At 38.3% G+C, this 20291-nt stretch overlaps 1 protein-coding gene across 1 annotated transcript in view; it reads right to left on the reverse strand.

Moving 5' to 3' along the window:
* The window catches only part of LOC110829246 (ATP-binding cassette sub-family G member 8), a 70309-nt gene extending 55204 nt beyond the window's left edge, over nucleotides 1-15105 (reverse strand). The window contains exon 1 of the mRNA XM_022062796.2: nucleotides 14728-15105. The gene's annotated coding sequence lies outside the window, so the exon portion shown is untranslated. The remainder of the gene's footprint in view (nucleotides 1-14727) is intronic.
* Nucleotides 15106-20291: the final 5186 nt, after the last annotated feature.

The following is a 20291-nucleotide window of genomic DNA, read 5'->3' on the forward strand; positions in this document are numbered from 1 at the left end:
AGAAGTGGTTTGCCATTGCCTTCTTCTGTGTGTGAATGGAGTAATTGTTGGGATGCCACGGAGAAACCGGGGAAGCCCCCGGAGGAAAACTCCGTGTTGCCTAGACCACGGCCTTGCCCAACACAAGTTATAAATCTGAGTACCACCGGGAATTGAACCTGGGACCCCAGGATTACAAGGCCAGCGTTCTAACCGCTAGACCACCTCATCTTATTATTATTTAGTGTTTTGTCTGACGACAGGTCCATATGAACAGGATCCTTCCATCCTTTTCTCGGACTGGGACCTGTTCATATACGTTCTTGGCAGATTATCCAGAAGTGGTTTGCCATTGCCTTCTTCTGTGTGTGAATGGAGAAACCGGGGAAGCCCCCGGAGGAAAACTCCGTGTTGCCTAGACCACGGCCTTGCCCAACACAAGTTATAAATTCGGGCACCGCCGGGAATCGAACCCCAGACCCCAGGATTACAAGGCCAGCGTTCTGACCGCTAGACCACCGTGGCTAGCATAAAAATATGTGTGCAAAAATAAACTTCTTTCGGAGGGGAAGTCCCATGTCGTAAAACAACCTTAGAAGCATGAACGAGATGTTTCGTAAACAAAATTCAGCCGCCATTTCTCATCCGTCTCTCCTGACACCTACTAGATGGCTCTAGCAGACAGTACATTAAGTAGAAATTGTGCAGAGGCAGTGGGCTGGTCACTCACTACTCACAAATGCACTCTTGAAAGGCTAAGAAACCTCCGAGAAGGTTCCGGCGAAGACTCATAGGAAAAAATATATATCATTTCCCCGTCAGCTAAAACTAAACTCAAATCAAAAGCCGAGTCTAAATGAGATAGAAGGAAAGCTGTTTCACATTACAAAACAACATTCCGGACCTGTGACGACACAGCAAAGCAAGTCAGGTGCTTTCTACCTGGATGCTGGCAAAGTACAGTTATTCTGCTCGTTATAAACTTCAGGCTACGCACAAGCTAGGTTCACACTGGAAGTTCCTGCGTGTCGTCAGTATTTGCATAGAATCACAACACTGGAAATAAATATTGTCTGTCTTATTTTGTGTTCACTAAGAACAAAAGAGAAACTGAAATACTTCACACAAAATTTACAATCCAGATATGCACAAAAGCAGCCATCTTTTTTAATCGCTCACTTGTTCCTGGACGTTTCTGTCTGAGACTCCTATGTTCTTAAAGTACTGATCAGATCTACCAAGTTCTAGGAATTATTTACAACGCCTCGAAATGCCTCGACGTAATCTACAAAGTGAGGTTAGGTAGAACCATACATTGATAATAATAACTGCACAATTCAGTGACTAAAGATGGCTGTCTTGTATCGACGTTTCAGAAGTACTTCCTGCCTCCATTATTAGGGCGATGGGTGCAAATCCATATTCTTACGGACTTTATGCAATGTTATGATTTGTAGAATTCGCCTCAAAGTTTGTGTAGACATTTCGGATACAATCTGTAGACAACATTTCGACTCTGATAACTTCGTGAGTCTAGCATAAGACACGCAGTCATAAGAACACCTTCTTAGGTTTACACACATCAATTTTTATTCAAGTTAATAAAATTGTTTCAGTTACATATGATCGAATTATGTCTTTCGCTTTCTGATAATTCCATGTTGTAACAAACTAATGATTATTTCAAAGTGGCTTTATAGTGTGTTATTTAAGCACCGAAATGCTGTTTTGTTCTAAAAAATTTTAACCATTAAAACATAAAAATAAATAAACTTTTTAATAGTTTTTGTGAATTTTGGGGTTCTCACGACAGCGAATATGACGATGGCTGTCTGCTGAAACGTCACTAAACTTCTACCAGATTACACAGCGCAAGGGATCCTCCTTAATTCTCTAAACGAACGTGTATTATGCGTCAAAATTTCCAATTGCCTTATGTACCTTCCTTTATTTTCTACACAAATAGGATCAACAAATATTTGCGAGTTTCCTCTGTACGAACTTTTATTTACGTCAAATTCACGACCGTTGTTTTATGAACATGACCTCGCGCAGATGTGTGGATACCGCACGTCATTCAGCATTTCAGGCTACCAAACAGTTCCGTTTGCATTCGTTATACCGCATTCAACAAACACACAGCTCATGTAACAGTGCATTACCGTACTCTGAGCACAGATGTGTGCGGCCAGTGAGGTCTGAACCCATGTCCAGAAAATTCTAATTCAAACATTTGCAGGTATTTCCTGCCATACTGCAGATGTCAACTCCAACAAACACATGCCATTTCTGTTTAAACTACCTAAAACAACGGGTTTTCGAGATCGTAAGCTTATCTTCTGCGTCGACTCACTGACAGAACAGCCTCTCTGCTAGCAAACATGTCTAAGCATCCAATTCACGAACTGCATGCTGTCTTGTTCTGTCCCTGTATAGTCGGCGCAGTGGTTTATGGCCGGTGGAGAAGCTGGCGGGCGGGCCTAGTCCGTGTACCTGAGATGGCACGGTCAGTGTATTTCTTTTGTTTGGGCGTTCAGTCACACAAGCTCCTCCGTGCAGTCAGCATTATACTATCGCACAAGAGACTCGCTCCTAGCCTCTCCCTTGACAATTCCACCGGCCAAAAACTACTGCGCCGACTATAACAGACCTGCTTTCCACTACATCCAAGCTACTGTAATCCCTGGACCTGTTCCTCACGAATATCCAAGCTAGTGGTCCCTAGTCGGTGTCAGAAGGAGGAGGTACCTGAGAATACATTGCGGACAGCCGACAAGGTAATTTCAGAAAGGGCCTCCAGTTGGGGGGTTGGGCGTTGGCTAATAACTGCTCGCCATAAAAAACAACAAGTGTTAAACAGCTTTTGTGAACACGGTAATGGACTATAGCGTTCATAAAAAGATATGAATTGAATGAGCGGATATTAGGACTTTACTACACGGAGTTAGTTTATTACGACGGACCATGCAGCGCAGAACCAACGGCAAATTCGAAATGAACGTGACCTGATGTTACATTTGATTACCCTCTGGAACATTCTATGACAATTTTCACGCAGGTTTATACTCTACTTTCCTTCTTGGACACACGACTGGAATGGTTCACTGACATTCCTGAGGCGTTCTTCACGCCATATCAAGAAAGTCACTGTTGCAGTCATCCGAGGCTACTGTTGCGCGCTTTCCAACAATCTGAATGAATATCTGAGTAGGAATCATGTGAAGACATAAAGTAGTAAATATGTGTAAGGATTTGAGGTTTTCACGGCGGTGATTCCGAAGATGGTTGTCGTCTGATAAAAGTTTACAGACGTTTCAGAGGTCATTGTTGCCTCCATCATCAGGGCGCTGAGGCAGCTAAGACGTCTGAAACGTCGGTAAACTTCTACCAGACTAAACGGTGTAACAACCCAGAAGACAGCAATCTTCTAGTAAATATGTACATGGGCACGTGTCTTTTTCTTTCAAATAGGCTTTCCATTATTTATTTTCTGAATCCGTTTTTGTAATAAATACAGGTACGCACGTTGGTACAACTGAGATCCAAATTCTCTAATATACCGGAGGTGTTTCGACTGACAAAGTACTGACAGCCAGTAGAATAGCACGTGAAAGACTGCTTGATAAACAGACGAGAATATTTCCTGGTGTTACTTAATTTCGATTATATCTCAGGAGCAAAAGCAGCCCGACACCAGTGTACGACATTTTTAATTGCAAACGAACGTAATAACAAAGAGAATTGGATGCATTAAAAAGAGAAATTACCATTAAGCACAGCAGAGAGGCATTATGATAGACGAAAAAATGCAGTAGCCGTCACCAAACTGGATGCTTGAAGGTCACAGCAAAGTACCGAGGCGAGAGAAGACAGCTCAGAACTCACACCGTAGCAAATCAGGCAACACTGGACTTATAGCCGCGCGGAAAGAAGGGGGGGTCGTCGTCTGTGGCCTTGGAAAATGCAACTGAACAAGTGTACACAACGAAAAACAGTAATTTTTAAATTGTTAGTGAAAATGTTACCAGACAAAAAGTGCAATTTGTAATAAGATGTGAGCGCAGAAAATATCAAAGCAGGTCTCCAATAAAGTGACTGGGGCGAATGTCGCCACTGGCCAAGTGCTGCCGGTGAAAAGAATACAGACGGTCAGAGAACACCGTACACGTTTAACAAGCCGTGGAAAAATCCCGGAAAATCTATACGATTTCTTACTGAACTACTTAATATAGCGCCATATTACATATTGAGTGTTTTCCTAACGTGTGGTATTCCAGTTTATAAACTGTGAATTTCAATTAAACCTACTACAACATAATGTGGCCCACGTGCAATCAACATCGATATAGGTCGCTCAAGTAGTGGTGCCACCTAAATGCGCAATGCGTAAGCCGAGAGAGGGGAGTTCAGTAGTAGTGGGGGTCGCACAACCTCAACTGCGGTGACGCACCGAACTAAACACAGCTAGAGCTACGAACCAACTGAAGCTGACACCCCTCCAGCGCGTACTTCGGACGAGTCCATCTCACGCGACCAAAATCAGTCTCTCGCGCAAGTTCCAGCACTTCTCGCGCGACTTATACACGCACACTGGATGGACAAGAGGAAAAGTGCCAACGACGATAAAAGAAGGCGTTGAAAACCAAAAGTGAGCACAGTGAATGTTTCCATTTTATTTTCAAAACCCTGAGACTGTTGTGCTCTGTAGCACGAAACACAACGGTGTTTGTCACGTATTTTGGTAAACAACCTATATGTGATTAAGCCTGTTGCGTCTGTTTTGAAAAGACATGCCACTTATAACACGTAGAAGTGACGCAATGTTAAGACAATAACTTACACACAGAATACTAACCACATGTTAACGTCTTGTTATCAGAAAGCAGGCCAAAATTGACATAAGGGTAACAAAGATAACCTTAAAAACAAGAGCGAACTTAAATTACGAGTACTTGAATACGACAGCGACAAATCACAAGGAAAATGAATCATATTAAGTTCAGGGCATGTTTACCAACAGCAAGTTCAGAATCTTTCATCTTCCGTCAACCATCTAAAAGCCTAAACATTCAAATACGCAAAACAATGTTTATCTATTGTTTTATTTGGGTGTGAAACTTTGTCTCTTACAATGCAGCAAATCACATGTTTGAGAACAGATTTTAAGGACACAACTTCCAGAACATAAATTTCATAACACAGGTTCCAGAGCACGAGTTTCGGTACACAGGAATCAGAGCACAAGTTTCAGAACGCAGGTTCTAGGACAAAAGTTTAGGTGCACAGGCTTCAGAGCACAAGTTTCAGAACACATGTTCCATGATACGAGTTTCAGAACGCAGATTCCAGAACACAAATTTCAGAGCACAGGTTCTAGGACAAATGTTTAGGTGCACAGGCTTCAGAGCATAGGTTTCAGAACAATGTTCCATGATACGAGTTTCAGAACGCAGTTTCCAGGACACGAGTTTCAGAACGCAGGTTCCAGAACACAAATTTCAGAGCACAGGTTCTAGGACAAAAGTTTCGGTACACAGGCATCAGAGCATAGGTTTCAGAACAATGTTCCATGATACGAGTTTCAGAACGCAGTTTCTAGGACACGAGTTTCAGAACGCAGGTTCCAGAACACAAATTTCAGAGCACAGGTTCTAGGACAAAAGTTTCGGTACACAGGCATCAGAGCATAGGTTTCAGAACAATGTTCCATGATACGAGTTTCAGAACGCAGTTTCCAGGACACGAGTTTCAGAACGCAGGTTCCAGAACACAAATTTCAGAGCACAGGTTCTAGGACAAAAGTTTCGGTACACAGGCATCAGAGCACAAGTTTCAGAACTCAGGTTCTAGGACAAAAGGTTAGGTGCACAGGCTTCAGAGCACAAGTTTCAGAACACATATTCCATGATACGAGTTTCAGAACGCAGATTCCAGAACACAAATTTCGGAGCACAGGTTCTAGGACAAAAGTTTAGGTGCACAGGCTTCAGAGCATAGGTTTCAGAACAATGTTCCATGATACGAGTTTCAGAACGCGGGTTCCAGAACACGAGTTTCAGAACAGACTGAAGAAAGAACATTTCAAGGAAGAGGAGAAGAAGAAACTGGAGGACGGAGAAAACTACACAACGAGGTTCAAATTAATAAATGGTATTAAGGCAATCAAAACAAATGAAGGACGGTGAGACGGACGAGATATGTAGAAAGAATAAGGACAATTACAAAATTATATACCTTTTTAAGTTGGGAAACATTTAGGAGAGAGACCAGTCGGGTGACGTAGGCACAAGACACAAAGAGATATGAAGTTCAGGCATGACATTATGGAAAGTGTGTTCATTACATAATAAAGAATCTATTCATTTCCGAGGTGTTACACGAGATTTTAAAATAACAGCATGATACAGAGAATTCTTTGAAAAGTTAACTCTTCCAGTAAAGACTTGTCCTGCTTTTATGAATCCCGGAGTTCCTAAACCGTGTTAACAAAAACCCGCCAATATACCTTATTCGAAGCCAGTTTAATGCAATATTTTAACCATATAATAAACTAAATTTTTTTAGCAACGTTTTGCCGTGCACCAAGGTTACCTTCAGTATAGAACTGCCTCAAATGTCGCAAAATAATTACTGTGTTCTGTGGGTTCTGTACGATTTACATATCGACGTATAGTTACTGCTACTTTTTCTTCTGCAGTTTAACAACCGAAGTTACTTCCTTACGTCATCACGTTAGAGACCAATGTCAATATATATCACTGTAAATTAGAATCATGGCTAAACAATAACATTTTTACACCGTGAGAATTCCCTTGGAATATGGGCGTGACAGTTTCTTCTACGCAGTCAATTGTATGTAATTGATTTTCACGGCGGTGAGTCCGAAGATGGCTGTCTTCTGGGTTGTTGCGTCGTGTAGCCTGGTAGAAGTTTACCAAAGTTTCAGAGGTCCTTGCTATCTCCATCATCGCCTTGATGATGGAGGCAGCAAGGACCTCTGAAACTCTGATAAACTTCTACAAGACTATATGACGAAACAACCCAGAAGACAGCCATCTTCTGTGTAATCACTGTTTACACCTGTCCGGTGTTATTATGGTCTTGGGACGGATAGGCCCAAGGAAGACTAGGCGTCTTCAAGGTTCCATGTTAAATTATAACCCTACACAACCTCCTCCTGCAAAATAGTAGGATTTTATTTGAATTCGTTTTAGCATTACAATAGGATGTAATATTCTGTACGTAGGTTCATATTTCCAACTAATATTAAGACTGTGTAAGATTTGAGGTTTTCACGACGTTGAGTCTGAATATTGTCTTCTGGGTTGTTGCGTCGTGTAGCCTGATAGAAGTTTACTAACGTCGCCCTGATGATGGAGGCAGCAAGGACCTCCGAAACGTTGATAAACATCTACCAGACTACACGACGCAACAACCCAGAAGACAGCAATCTTCAATATTAAAACCCCTTGTCTCTTCATGGTCATACCTACCATAGCAAATTTTCCTTTTGGAGGACCTGTGTTAAAATTACAGTCAGATATTGTTCCCGACTTGCACTGCTACATCCATGACTACAGGTTTTATGGTGCGTGGTAGCACACAATGCAGGAAGCTCAGAGGAAATCTTTGTCTATTGTTTTCTAATTTAAAGTACATACGAATACATACAGAACGTTCCAAAAAGATGTATACACACATTCAATGTTACATATTTTTGGGGCAACCTGTTTAAGCGAAGAATTGTCCACAAAAATACAGCATATTTCAAAATCTACCAAACCAAGTTTCGTTCGAAATGTCTCGAGGGCTCATTCGTTCGCAAAACCAGTTTCGAATTTCTTTTTAATCAAACTGATGCCTCTATAAATCACAAACTTAAACGTTCCAATGACTGTGAATTGTTTTCTATTGTAAATAAGAGTGAAAGAATAAATCTTTGTTTCTTACAAATATTGAACTAATTTTTTTAAGTTAAGTAGATTATTTCGGGATATAAAGCCCAACAGAAAATTTTAATCGATTGGTATTTACATATAACAGTGGTGAATTGCGAGTTATACAGGATGTACTTATTAAATATATGTCATTTTACTGCAACGCTGCTCATGAACTTAAAGGCACACCAATGAAAACTAAACGCATTAGAGTATGTTATATGATGTATGCTGAAATTCTGTTGCCATAATACACACGTGAATGAACAACAGCTAAGTATCACTGCCCTAAGAAATTAGCATTAACGTTAAAATGTTACTTATTATAGAATAATTTACAGCTCTGTTACTAAGATGGAAACAGAGAAGTCATTTAATGAATACAAAAAGGGTCTGGAGACTTTTTGTAACATGGTCAAGTTTCTGCTAACCAAATGTTGCGTGTACAAACTACAAAAGGGGTTTATATGATGGAAGATTACTCTTTGATGAAGCATCTTACATTATTAAAAAGGTCAGCATCTGTTAGCTATTACCTCAATAATAATAATAAAAAAACAGGAATATTCCAGTCAGAATTACACACAAATTCCTTTTATACTTATTCAGGTGTGTGAAATTCGTTAACGGTTTTGACGAGCCACTGACCTAGGCATTGAAAAGAACGTTATGAAGATATGTAAGCAGGGCTGTCGGAGTCGGAAGCAATTTTAGATCGAGTCGGAGAAAAATTTACCGACTCTGACCTCGATATAAAATCTTAAGAAAATACTATTTTAAAACTTTCGCTACCGTGTGAGCCACCGGCGGCCTACGCTTAGGGAGATTCAATGACGCGTTGAACCACGTGGTGTGAGAAAATGCTTTGTAACTTTGGCTCTGGTACCTTAACAATAAAAACTGTCTACAAATTAACCGATTTCTGCAAAAACCATTAGACTTATACTTAAATATAGGTTATAAGTCTAAAAAGTAGCCTGATGATTCACGCGTGGTGGTGATGAAATGTTTTATAGGACCATTTACCATTTTAGTAGGTTTACCATTATTAATACATATTGATCTTTTATGAAGAAGTCGGAGTCGGAGATTTTAGTACCGACTCCACAGCCCTGCAAGCAGGAGCACAAAGCGTACTTTGATGAAACAGAGGTGACGTCCAAATGTATTATTTCTTGTTTCGTGTACATAATTAACATTAGCTTTCCTTTATTACAAAGACACAGAACAACTTGAAGTTGGTTATATTACAGATAAAACGCATTGACAGAAAATATTTTTCTGTTGTATTTCATAAACACAGGTACACCACAATGAAAATTTATTTAAAATATGTTATAGGCCTTAAGGATATGTCATGATCAAATCATTTAAATAATTTTTGTGTGATGGGCGTTTTGGGTGGTGGTAAATTGATATAAATTTCTGTTTACTTCTTGTAGACCGATTTGACCAAAATTGAATTATACAACAAGCGTAATTATAAATTTCGTCAAAATCCGATCAAATTGTTCTGCAGATTAAACACGTTTATGTCCAGACAATACTTCACATTTAAGCCTTAATTTTATTTACTTCGTGAGAGGAATACACAAAAAGGTACTAAGCATATTAGCAGATACCCTATTTGACTGTGGTCTCCTGGGTTGTGATTCCACACAGTCTTGTAGGTGGTTACCAACGTTTCGAAGGAACCTGTCGCTTCTATCTTTAAAATAAAATAATTTAAACCACCATTAAAACTTCAAATCTCTTATTAAGATTTGTTACAAGAAATATAGGAGCAAACTGCAATGACTTGGTTGTGGAAATTATTCACGTACTGACATTAAAATCATGTTAAGTGTGTCTCCTATCAGAATGACGTGGCGGTTCTCAGGTTGCAGATGTAAGAGACGACAGCCAGTTATAGAGGTGGGGGGAGGTGCAAATACAGTGAATTAGCAGACACGAGATCGTGAAATCAGTACAATTAGTAAAATTAGCCATGATGAAGGTTAAGAGAAATATGTGCACCAAACGCCCTCGAAGAAGTGTCGCACGTGTGAGGTATATTAAACCTTGTACTGTATAAAAATGCGTAAAATCGAAATTTTAAAACTAACCAGTACAAAAACAATGGATGTTTGACATCTTACATTTTCCTGTCGAAAAGGATATTTAATTTCATAATTTAGGGTTCAATTTTGATATTAAGTTTGAACAAACCTGTGAACAACGAATTTATATAAGAAAAATATAGTTTTGATTATAATATTTATATTATATAACCTCTTTCTGCGCATACTGTTCCCGTTGCTTTCTCACACACATCGACTGATTGAATTTCCTCTCCGCAAACTCGACTTTATGTGCGGTTTAAAAGATTAAATAAGCAAGACAGCGAAACGCCCAGAATCGAACATACATTATCGAAAAAAACACGTTTCGATAATGGTTGAAGCTCAATACTAAATCGTATTCCCGTCCCACTGGTTCCAGCACGCCACGATGTGGAATATTTACATCGTGGCGTGTACAAACCGACTGTAAAACCAAGTTACAATCGGCTTTCAACATGTAAATGAGATCCTCATGTGGCCTATAAATCTGTCTTCTTATAAACAATATGTTTTGCTAGGCAACCATAACCACTTTTTATCGCGATCTGTGTTCACAGCTCTATCGTCACCTGCCCACAGTTTCATGCATAAAACGATCAGTATGTATCGCCACTACAGTAAATGTGTGATGTCTTATCCTTGAACACCACCGACAGCTTATTACCTCGCCAACGAGAATAAGATTAACGTTGTAAATAAGCAATTATAATATTTCAATAGTCCTACAGTACGGCGAAAAATTTTCCATTTTGGTTAGTAAACCTTAAATTAAATACTACCCCTCTGAAATTCAGTTCATTTGAAAAATTCACTAGATTCTCTGGCACGTATATCTGAAAGTGCCTTCTGCTAAGTTACGTCTTGCAGTATCGTAAAGTTTATCGACGTTTCAGAGGTGTTTATTTGTTCTAACACCATCACCCTGATTATGGAGACAGCAAGCACCTCTGAAACTTCCACCACACTGCATGACACTAACGTAGAGGCACGACCAATGCTATTGAAGCTTTTACAAGAACACAGTTACACTAAAAGCCACCCTGATGCCAAAATCAACGGTAAAGCCATCCCATTGCGCGCCATGTAGACGTTAAGAGGGAGAGATAGTATCGCTCCTACTCATTCTAAACCTCGGCGCTAGATGGGGGTGAGTGGTCAGCGTCACGACCCGACCGCGCTTTACCCCCCGAGGTGGGCCCCAGATCAGGTCTGGACGCAGAGGCTACAAGAAAATCCTCTGCCCCTGTCATAGATCGAACCGAGGTCGTCCAGCCCTTAGTCAGTCACTGTACTGACTGAGTTACTCGGCTCATCTGATGTCATAATATCCCAAAGGCCAACTGTCATGTTTCACGGTGTATATAAGTTGGATTTACATTGACAAATGATTCAGCATCTGCACAGACAGTACAATGAATTCTAGAGCAATTATCTGTGTGAAAATGGAGTTTATCCGTCTCCGCTTCCATCATCAGGTGTGATAAGAGTCTCTGAAATGTTGGGTATTAACTGATCGCCCGAGAAGAAATCATTGCAGTCAGTCACCGTCAAAGCTTCAGACCTTACGTAAATGTAATGAAGAGTGTCACAAGATGTGAGTCAGTGACTACAGATAAAGAGCTTGCGAGAGTGGTCGTGGCCTGTTTGAATGTACTTTTCCTATATTTATTCTAAATCACCAATTCTGAAACGAGGAATACAAAGTAGGAAGTATTTGCTACACCCGTTATTATTTAGTGTTCTGTCTGACGACAGGTCCATATGAACAGGATCCTTCCATCCTTTTCTCGGACTGGGACCTGTTCATATACGTTCTTGGCAGATGATCCAGAAGTGGTTTGCCGTTGCCATTCTTCAGTGTGTGAATGGAGTAATTGTTGGGATGCCACGGAGAAACCGGGGAAGCCCCGTGTTGCCTAGACCACGGCCTTGCCCAACACAAGTTATAAATTCGGGCACCGCCGGGAATCGAACCCGAGACCCCAGGATTACAAGGCCAGCGTTCTAACCGCTAGACCCGTATGCTTACAAAATAGGCCTGAATGTTGTTTTTTTGTTTATGGCTTCGCAATCAACAATTTAAATCACAAAATGTAAAATCGAACTATTAGGAAATATAAAATATTTTAAAGAACAGTGCAAGGGAGTGGTCTTTCCTGATATTCCTTTTGGCTGAGCTAAACGATAAGACGTTAAATAATTTTGCTTGAAGCGAGCATTTAATTAAAAATGTTTACAAAATGTAACAGCATTTAACCACTGTCACTGACTAACCGGACAGCTAACATCGACAGACCCTAACAATTTGCGTGTTCATCGTGGTTTATTTTACTAAAAAGTGCAGAAAATGTAAACAAAATTTCTAATTAATTTTTCTCTACTCAAATCCCAAAGCTGAAACAGAATCTACATTCTGTACGCGATTGTATGACTTCCTAATAAATGAGCTTTTGAATTACCAAACGTTAGGGTATATACGATTTCTCATGGCTTTCGGGAAGTTACCACGCTGAACAAATAAAACAGTAAAATTGACATCATAAATTATTCTACCTTGCGAACTAAAAGCGAAAGACAAAATTTAATGTTTAACTTTCGAAGCATCTAGGGAATGTTCTACTAACATTCATTGATATATTAAAATATTGATTCTTTTTAGTCATAACAAATTCTATACAAAATAAAATATTCTAGGTATGCTAATAGCGTATGCTGAGCTACGTTACATTTGTGCGATTAACTGATGTTTAATATTTAATATATGTATATAGTAAAAATACGAATTACTATTGTGGTCCTGTGTATACAGGCGAAAGAAGCCGTCTGTTCACATTCTGACAACTAACGACATTACGAATGTTGCGTTAATAATTTCTAGACAGACGGTAAAAAAATATGGAATACTGAGAAGATACTGAGAAATAAATCCATTTAGAATCCTAGGTGCTGGGGCATCCAATAAAACAATGGCAGTGAAAATACAGAGTTACTGCCATTTATTAAATTTCTCGGTTGTATGTAAATGCATATTTAATTTACACTGAAAAGGGAAATATGTAATTCGAATTTATTGATACTAAATATTAAGTAATAGCTGTGATAAAACTATGCTGTTAGGAAGATTATCGTTCTTCATATCCACAAAGTTTTAACGTTGAATAACGTTTATAAAATCACGGTTACACTCGACGGAAACTGTAAGATGTAAGGTAACGCTGGTGTGTAACTTCTTCAAACGCCAATAACTCGAGACCTATGTAAGGTAGAGAACATAAACCCATATGTGAATTAAAGAGAAAATAAATGTTTTTTTCTACATGATGTGTACTTTATTCTATAATGCATATTTTACACATCGTTAAAATAACTACCCAAAACATGTAATAACTATACCCTCGTTCCTTAACTTCAACCGCTTGCCACGTCTAAAGCGTAAGAGTTAGATCTGGCCATATTGCGAGTGAAATACGTAAATAAACACGAGCTTTTCAAATTTGCAAACAGATTTCAGCTAACTCTTACGGTTTACGAGTTTTGACCATTTATTTGGTAACAAAGAACGGTTCTAGAGTGAGTGTGTTGAGTACATGACGCAACACACAGACAAGCTGTCGGCGGATGAAGTCACGTATAGATAAGATGTAAAGGTATACATTAATGTGTAAATAAAATGTTATTTCTGTACAAATATACTTCTACAGTTAAACGTTATTCAACGTTAACTAGGGAACCGTGGTTCCACTGTCAATTTTTTTAGACTGAATGTGCTGTGCAATTCGCAGTAGTAGTTATGCCTCAAGTACCGAACGCCCGTAAGTTTTGCTTTCGTATGTTGGACCCACTTTTATTTCTTCGGTGTATTTTACTGTAATCAACAAATTGCCTTACTATAACCCTGACAAAATAATTTATTCTTAAATGTTTAAACAAATTAAAAAGCAGAAGATGTGTCAAAATATACCCCACAGGAATTTAATACCTAATTTATCTTCCGCATATAATGTAATAGTAAATATAGAGTGGCACATATTCACGCTTTGAACGATGCTTGTGAACTGTGATAATATTACTGAAACAGTTTTTGTTCTTTATTATTTATTAATTTTCTATTCATGTAAATCTTTATTGAGTGAATACAATCTTGGTAAACCAACATGTGAGCCACATTGTATTTCAAATACCTCTTGACGTCACAATTAAAACTAATTACGATAAATACGATTAGATTTCACAACGGATTTTAATAATATGCAAAACCCGTTATATATATTTCTGACCAAAAATTAATTTAATAAGGAATTGCATCTATTCTATTACAAGTACTAAAATTATTTACGCACAATTACTAGTATATAACGGAGTAACATCATACCATCACGTTATTATGAGAAGCATGTACCATGGATGAGCTATATTGTAACATTCTTCCAAAATGATTATAATCGATCTGAACTTTGTATAAATTCCAACCCATCATGGTCTTCAAATTTAGTGAAAACGAGTGATGGAATTTCATCTACCAACATGTGTGTTGCAACAGAAAAACTGTTCAACAAAACATCAAACTTTTAAGTTTTGTTCCATTTTTCTTTACAGTCATCATGCAAAACAATAAAACGTTGAATGCAACCGAAAAAAATAATAAATACGGGTCCTATAAACACAGAGACATGAAGGTTAAATCGTACAAAACAAAAACAAGCCCCTACCGTCAAATGCAGTGATCACAGGACTTCTGGAATTATTCACAAGTCCATATACCATCCTCGAACACCGCCCATCAGACCACATTCCCAATTTCCGTGAATCATTGACTCACACATTGTATTGCTCTTGACAATTTATTCCAGTCCATACAACCACAAAAGAAAATTTGTTCACGTTATTCACTGACGACTAAACAGTTCGTATGTCCATTGTTGTCATAATAAAAACTCAGATTTAATAGCCACAGTTTATTTCTTTATGAAAATACGTCAAAAAGTCTGCTCAAATATTATGATTGTCGTATGAACTTGACTTGCAGTCTTTTCAACTCGTCCCTAAAGTTTATTCCAAGCTTCAGCACAGGCAACTGAACAGCAGTGCTACCTGTATCTCCAGCGAAGGAATGTGGACTGTACTGCCAACATACACCAACAAAATTCCACTAGATCTGAAACATCCCTGTATATTTCCAATAAATAATTAAAGACATACTCATGCATGACGTGGGCAAGCAAGCCTTCGCCACACACATGCCATAGATTCTTCAGTTCTGGAACAATGTTTTGACCCAATCCGCTCATGATACTTATCCACACAATTTAATGACGTGATCTATATCCGACTACACGTTACCTATCTTGTATTTGGGTTAGTAAAACATTAATAAGAATCTTCCACTGCATCTTTGTTCCATGGTGCTTGGCTCTTTCTTAAGGGATCGTGGACGATATGTGATAATATTTATGAATATGTTTGTAATAGCCATTGTCATTGTAATGTCGTTACGGGATTTTGGGCCTTACGGGATACTATTTATGATTATATACGAGACCCAGAGTATTCTGGACGAACCTTAACAGCAAATGACCACCAACTAAGCTACCAACCAACATTTCCTGTTTAACCCTGACCTTTTACCAGAAACTTAACCATCTGCAGGAAAGTAGGAAGGAAGGAAGGAATTTTCTTGAAGTCAAACTGTATACAGGCGTGTAAAGCCAACACGATGACGCGCTTTCAACAAACAACCATAATCAACTTAACTTCCTAGAAAGTAGACAAACCAAAACAAATCTACAAATGTTATTCTTGAATGAGGTCAATTAACGTCTCACAGTTAATAAGGCCAATCGTTCATTTACTGACCATTATGACATAACCAACATAATGGAATAGTTTGTTGTGTTTTAAGCAATTCAGATTGCAAGGCCTAGTTTCTGCATTCACTTCTTCCTCTGTGAAACCATTCCACTGATATTCTGTCTCCGTTTGTAAAACAGCTTCCTAACATAGGATCTTCAGCAGTTTCCATGCAGTACTGAGTTCAACTCAATTTTAATTTATTCAGAGCACAAAATACCCACAGAATTGTTCCGGAATATTTTAGGTAGACTCATATTACGTTTCTGACAATTCCTTTGGCGGAGATTTTGTCTTCTGGTTTCAGACTTTCTCCATTTTATTAAATTAAATGTCTAGGTAACATTTAACGGAAAATAAAATAGACTAATCCAAATTTGTGAGCTGAATTGCAGCTTTATTTCATCAGAATCTGTAGACCGAGTTGGATTTTCATGAATAGATTCAATAAGTACAGTAAACCATATTGAAAAATACGCCTCGGTCTGCTAAGACGGTCACCAGGTGGCAGCAGGGTCACATTATGTGGGCTGCTTGTTACACCTATTTTATCTATTGGGTACATGTCCTACTTCCTTGGATTTCAGATCGTGCACGCACAATTTTGTAGGTTAGAACACTGAAGAAGGAAATCAAGAGCAAGAAGAATTAAGAATGGAAGATGAGGTAAAAGGAAACTAGTGAAAACAAGTTTGTGACGAAGAGAAAAAGCCTATAAGGAAGTACGAGGAGAGGCGAAAAGGAAATTGAGTAAAAGAGCATTATATGAAACGTAGCCATCCTCATTTGCTGGTTCTGACGGCGTCACATGGAACTGGTCACCAGAGACTGGCTGCATGCGACTGTGTAGTCGGCCAGACGCTTATTAGCTCTGTAAAGTCTAGTGGGAAGTTCAGGCAACACCTGACTGCATTAACAACCAGCAATTCTGCGTTTTGTACACAAAATATATTTGACAGTTTCATATAAATCTCAGGTGCACAGCCATTATTTTCACGAACAGAATTAAATATTTTATCTTTGTAATGGTTTTGAGTCGTGTTCTCTTTGAGGTACGGACTAGATCCTTAAATATTATTAAGGCGAGTATCAGCTTCAAATAAAAAAACAACCGTCTTTGTACGAACATATCATTAAATTAATTTGTATTGCGTTGACATCTATAACCGTATTATGACTTATGTACAAAAAATTAAAAAAACCCCGCTGATTTGCGTAATTGCATTTCTGATGGCATCGTTGGCTACACTAAAGTCTGGACCATGTTTTGCTTTGCGTGATGGCATCGCTTGAAACTTAGTACGCTATTTATGATAAATGTTTCTTTTGTTTAATTTTTGATCTCACTGAAGATGGGAGTGTTTCACATGTCAAATATATACATTAGATTCTGTACCTGGTGTTTGGGGCTGTATTAATTAACCTATCGCAATGGAATATCAACTCACGGCCAGCGAGCCAAATGCACGCGAGTATTATAAGGCGTACAGTCAGAAACAATGGTTTTCTTATAAAAATAATTGTAACAGTACGAATAATCAACATTTTATAGAATAAGTATGACTTATAATACATTCAAGATGAAATTAAATCTGTGTTTGTCTTTATTTTCACATTCTACGTTCAAGGTAAAACTATAATAGTTTCTATTTCGTATTTATCTCTCGAAACACACGTGCTTTAAAATGTTGATAAATAATGCTGAAATCATGTAAAGAATATAAATTTAAAGTCGAGGACATCGACCGAATCAGGTGGTGACACATCATGTTAACATGCACAAAACATGTTTCAGGAAATAGATCTTTTGTTGTAATAAAATGTGGTGCATTAACCTTCTGCATGTTTATAATAATTTATGTATATTATTTTTATTTAATTTCACACAACGAAATAGTGTGGAGCGTATTACAGAAAATGTATTTTACGCCGATCCATTCTTGACGGAGGATGTATCAGAGACATGACGATTATCGATTAAATTTTATATTGCAAACCTATTATATTAGAAGTATAAAATTGTTTTTGAACCCACCTTGACTAAATGACTAAATAAACGTTTATGCCTTCTTATTCCACCAACGTATTTAAAAATGATGTAAAATAGTAAAGATCTCTGTGAGGACCCTATAAATGCCAGAATGAGTACCCAACAGGCCACACTCGCGGAAGGCTGATAATTATTAATTATTACTGTAATAAAATTTGGAGAATTTGTTAAGATGAACTTAATGTTCTGTTATCCTTGTTGAAAATATGATAAATGCATTTTTGTGTATATAAAAGCATTAGAAATTAGAAATATATAAAAATAAGACCCAAAAAAGACCGTAATGTTTGAGATTAAATATGAAAATGTAAAAAATGTAGTCATTGGTGCAGATGTAGACTCTGATCAGAAATATTATATAGCGTAAGAAGCTAATTATACGTAGTCCAACAATCTGGACAGTTTTTAGGGCGAGGCGGCCGCACTGGGCCCCCAGGTACAACATTGCGATGTATGCAATATTTCATGAACAACGACACTTTGAGTACCCAATAAGTAAAAATGCAGCACGCGGCGTATTAAAATATAGTATATTAACTTTATTGTAATATCATAACAGAGATAAGAATACACTCTTAAATAAACATATAGCTAGGCCACAGTCTTATTTTACTATTTTATTTATTTATTGTGCTTATATACATTTTAAGGAGGAGCCCCGCAAAGACTGCTCCGCCCCAGACCCCGCACCCCTCTAGGGACGTTTCTGCAAAAACAGAAAAAAATTTCAGACTAAAAAGTCAGACGCTAATATGAAACATGTTTTGGGGCAAATATAATCCATAGAGTTCCTTGAACCGTAGTTTAGAAATGTTTATTTTTTTTTTAAGGAAGCACTGTCTAGACATTTCAGGCAATTTTGTGGATACATATTACGTACGACTCGTGCAGGCTATTTGCTATTTTGTGTCCCGATATCGGCTACATGATTAATATGTTGCATTTGTCTTGTCTGCGATAATGCTTACCGAAATTCACATGCTATCTGTCCGTACCAGTAATTATCTACGAACGTTGGCAGCACTGAGTTACCAGGCGAGAGCAACAAAGGTAAGGGTACAGCCTTCAAGCGAAAGCTACAGGTATGTGAACCAATGAAACAGATTCTGTTGTCACGTGACTAATTTAATGGTTAATCTGCTAGCCAAAGACCTTAAATAAGAAAATACATTCACATGCAGTTCTATAGTTTGAAGGCTGGACAAATTGCTTGTGTAAATGTTTGTGAGCGTTAAGGGCTTTTGACATTTCTAGCCTGAGTCAGGCCAGTTTTATGCCTTGCAGTCTGTCCGGCTGGCTTGTAGAAACGCAGTGCCATTAACGCAAAGACCCAGTCCAAATGCTCTGCCTTAATGTGAAGATGACCGTCTTGTGGGATTTTGTACCATGCAGTATGGTAGACTACACCGCGTAGCATCCCATAAGATGGCCATCTTCATACTCGATACACTCTACTAGAAACATTCGGTTAGACGCCAGACATTATGATGATACAGTCACATCAAAAATCCAAGAAACTTGACACGCATGCCTAGGTATATTGCTATAACATCCTGTGTAACTGAGTTTGAATCTTCTGATTAACAATTCCGTGTTTCCCATGCGGTTTTGCAGCGTACACTATCATTGTAATTATCCGCCTGAACAAATTTAATCGACTCCAATTCTACACAGGCACTGTCCGTGTTTCAAAGTCTGAAAACATCAACATCTGATACAAGATGTATTTATATGGTGCCTATTTCAGAGGGAAATTCAAAGCAAAATTATTTAATACAAATCGGTAATATCGGTAAAGTCACAATGGTCCACACGAAAGGTACTCACATTGTCTACGAGTTTCATTGCGTTGTCATAATAAAACTAAATAATAGTGAAATACAAGACCGTGAAACTAAAAATTAATCCTTGAAACGAAAAGCAATAGCACTGACTATAATTAAAATAAACTTAAACATGGAATAAATCATAGTAAATGCCGATGGGGGTGGTGTACTCGGTCACCATCTGTTCGTTTAATAACAGCCATGTCCCATTTCCATAGGAACGTAAAAAAATGAATGTCATTGTCCATGTCGAAGTGATTGGCTAGCTGAGAGACCACGAATGCATCTAGTGCACATTAATCGCGTAGGTCGACGATGATTTGGAACACGCAGATGTGCAATTTCATGCTGTATTCCTAAAGTACAATAAACATTAGACAAGATCTTGTCCGAAGCATGACGGTAATAAATAAACAAGACCTAACTATTAAGGACGTTCACCAAAGCTTGGAAGCTTAATAGACAAATGTTACTGAATGTCACTGTGGTGTCTACTTCCTTGAGAGATCTCAGGTTTAAATATGGGACGGCACACAGGCTACCATGCTTA

The sequence above is a fragment of the Zootermopsis nevadensis genome, unplaced genomic scaffold, assembly GCF_977971745.1.
Source record: "Zootermopsis nevadensis isolate Lab colony 2312 unplaced genomic scaffold, Znev_1.0 Znev_ptg000001l, whole genome shotgun sequence".
Classification (NCBI taxonomy): domain Eukaryota; kingdom Metazoa; phylum Arthropoda; class Insecta; order Blattodea; family Termopsidae; genus Zootermopsis; species Zootermopsis nevadensis.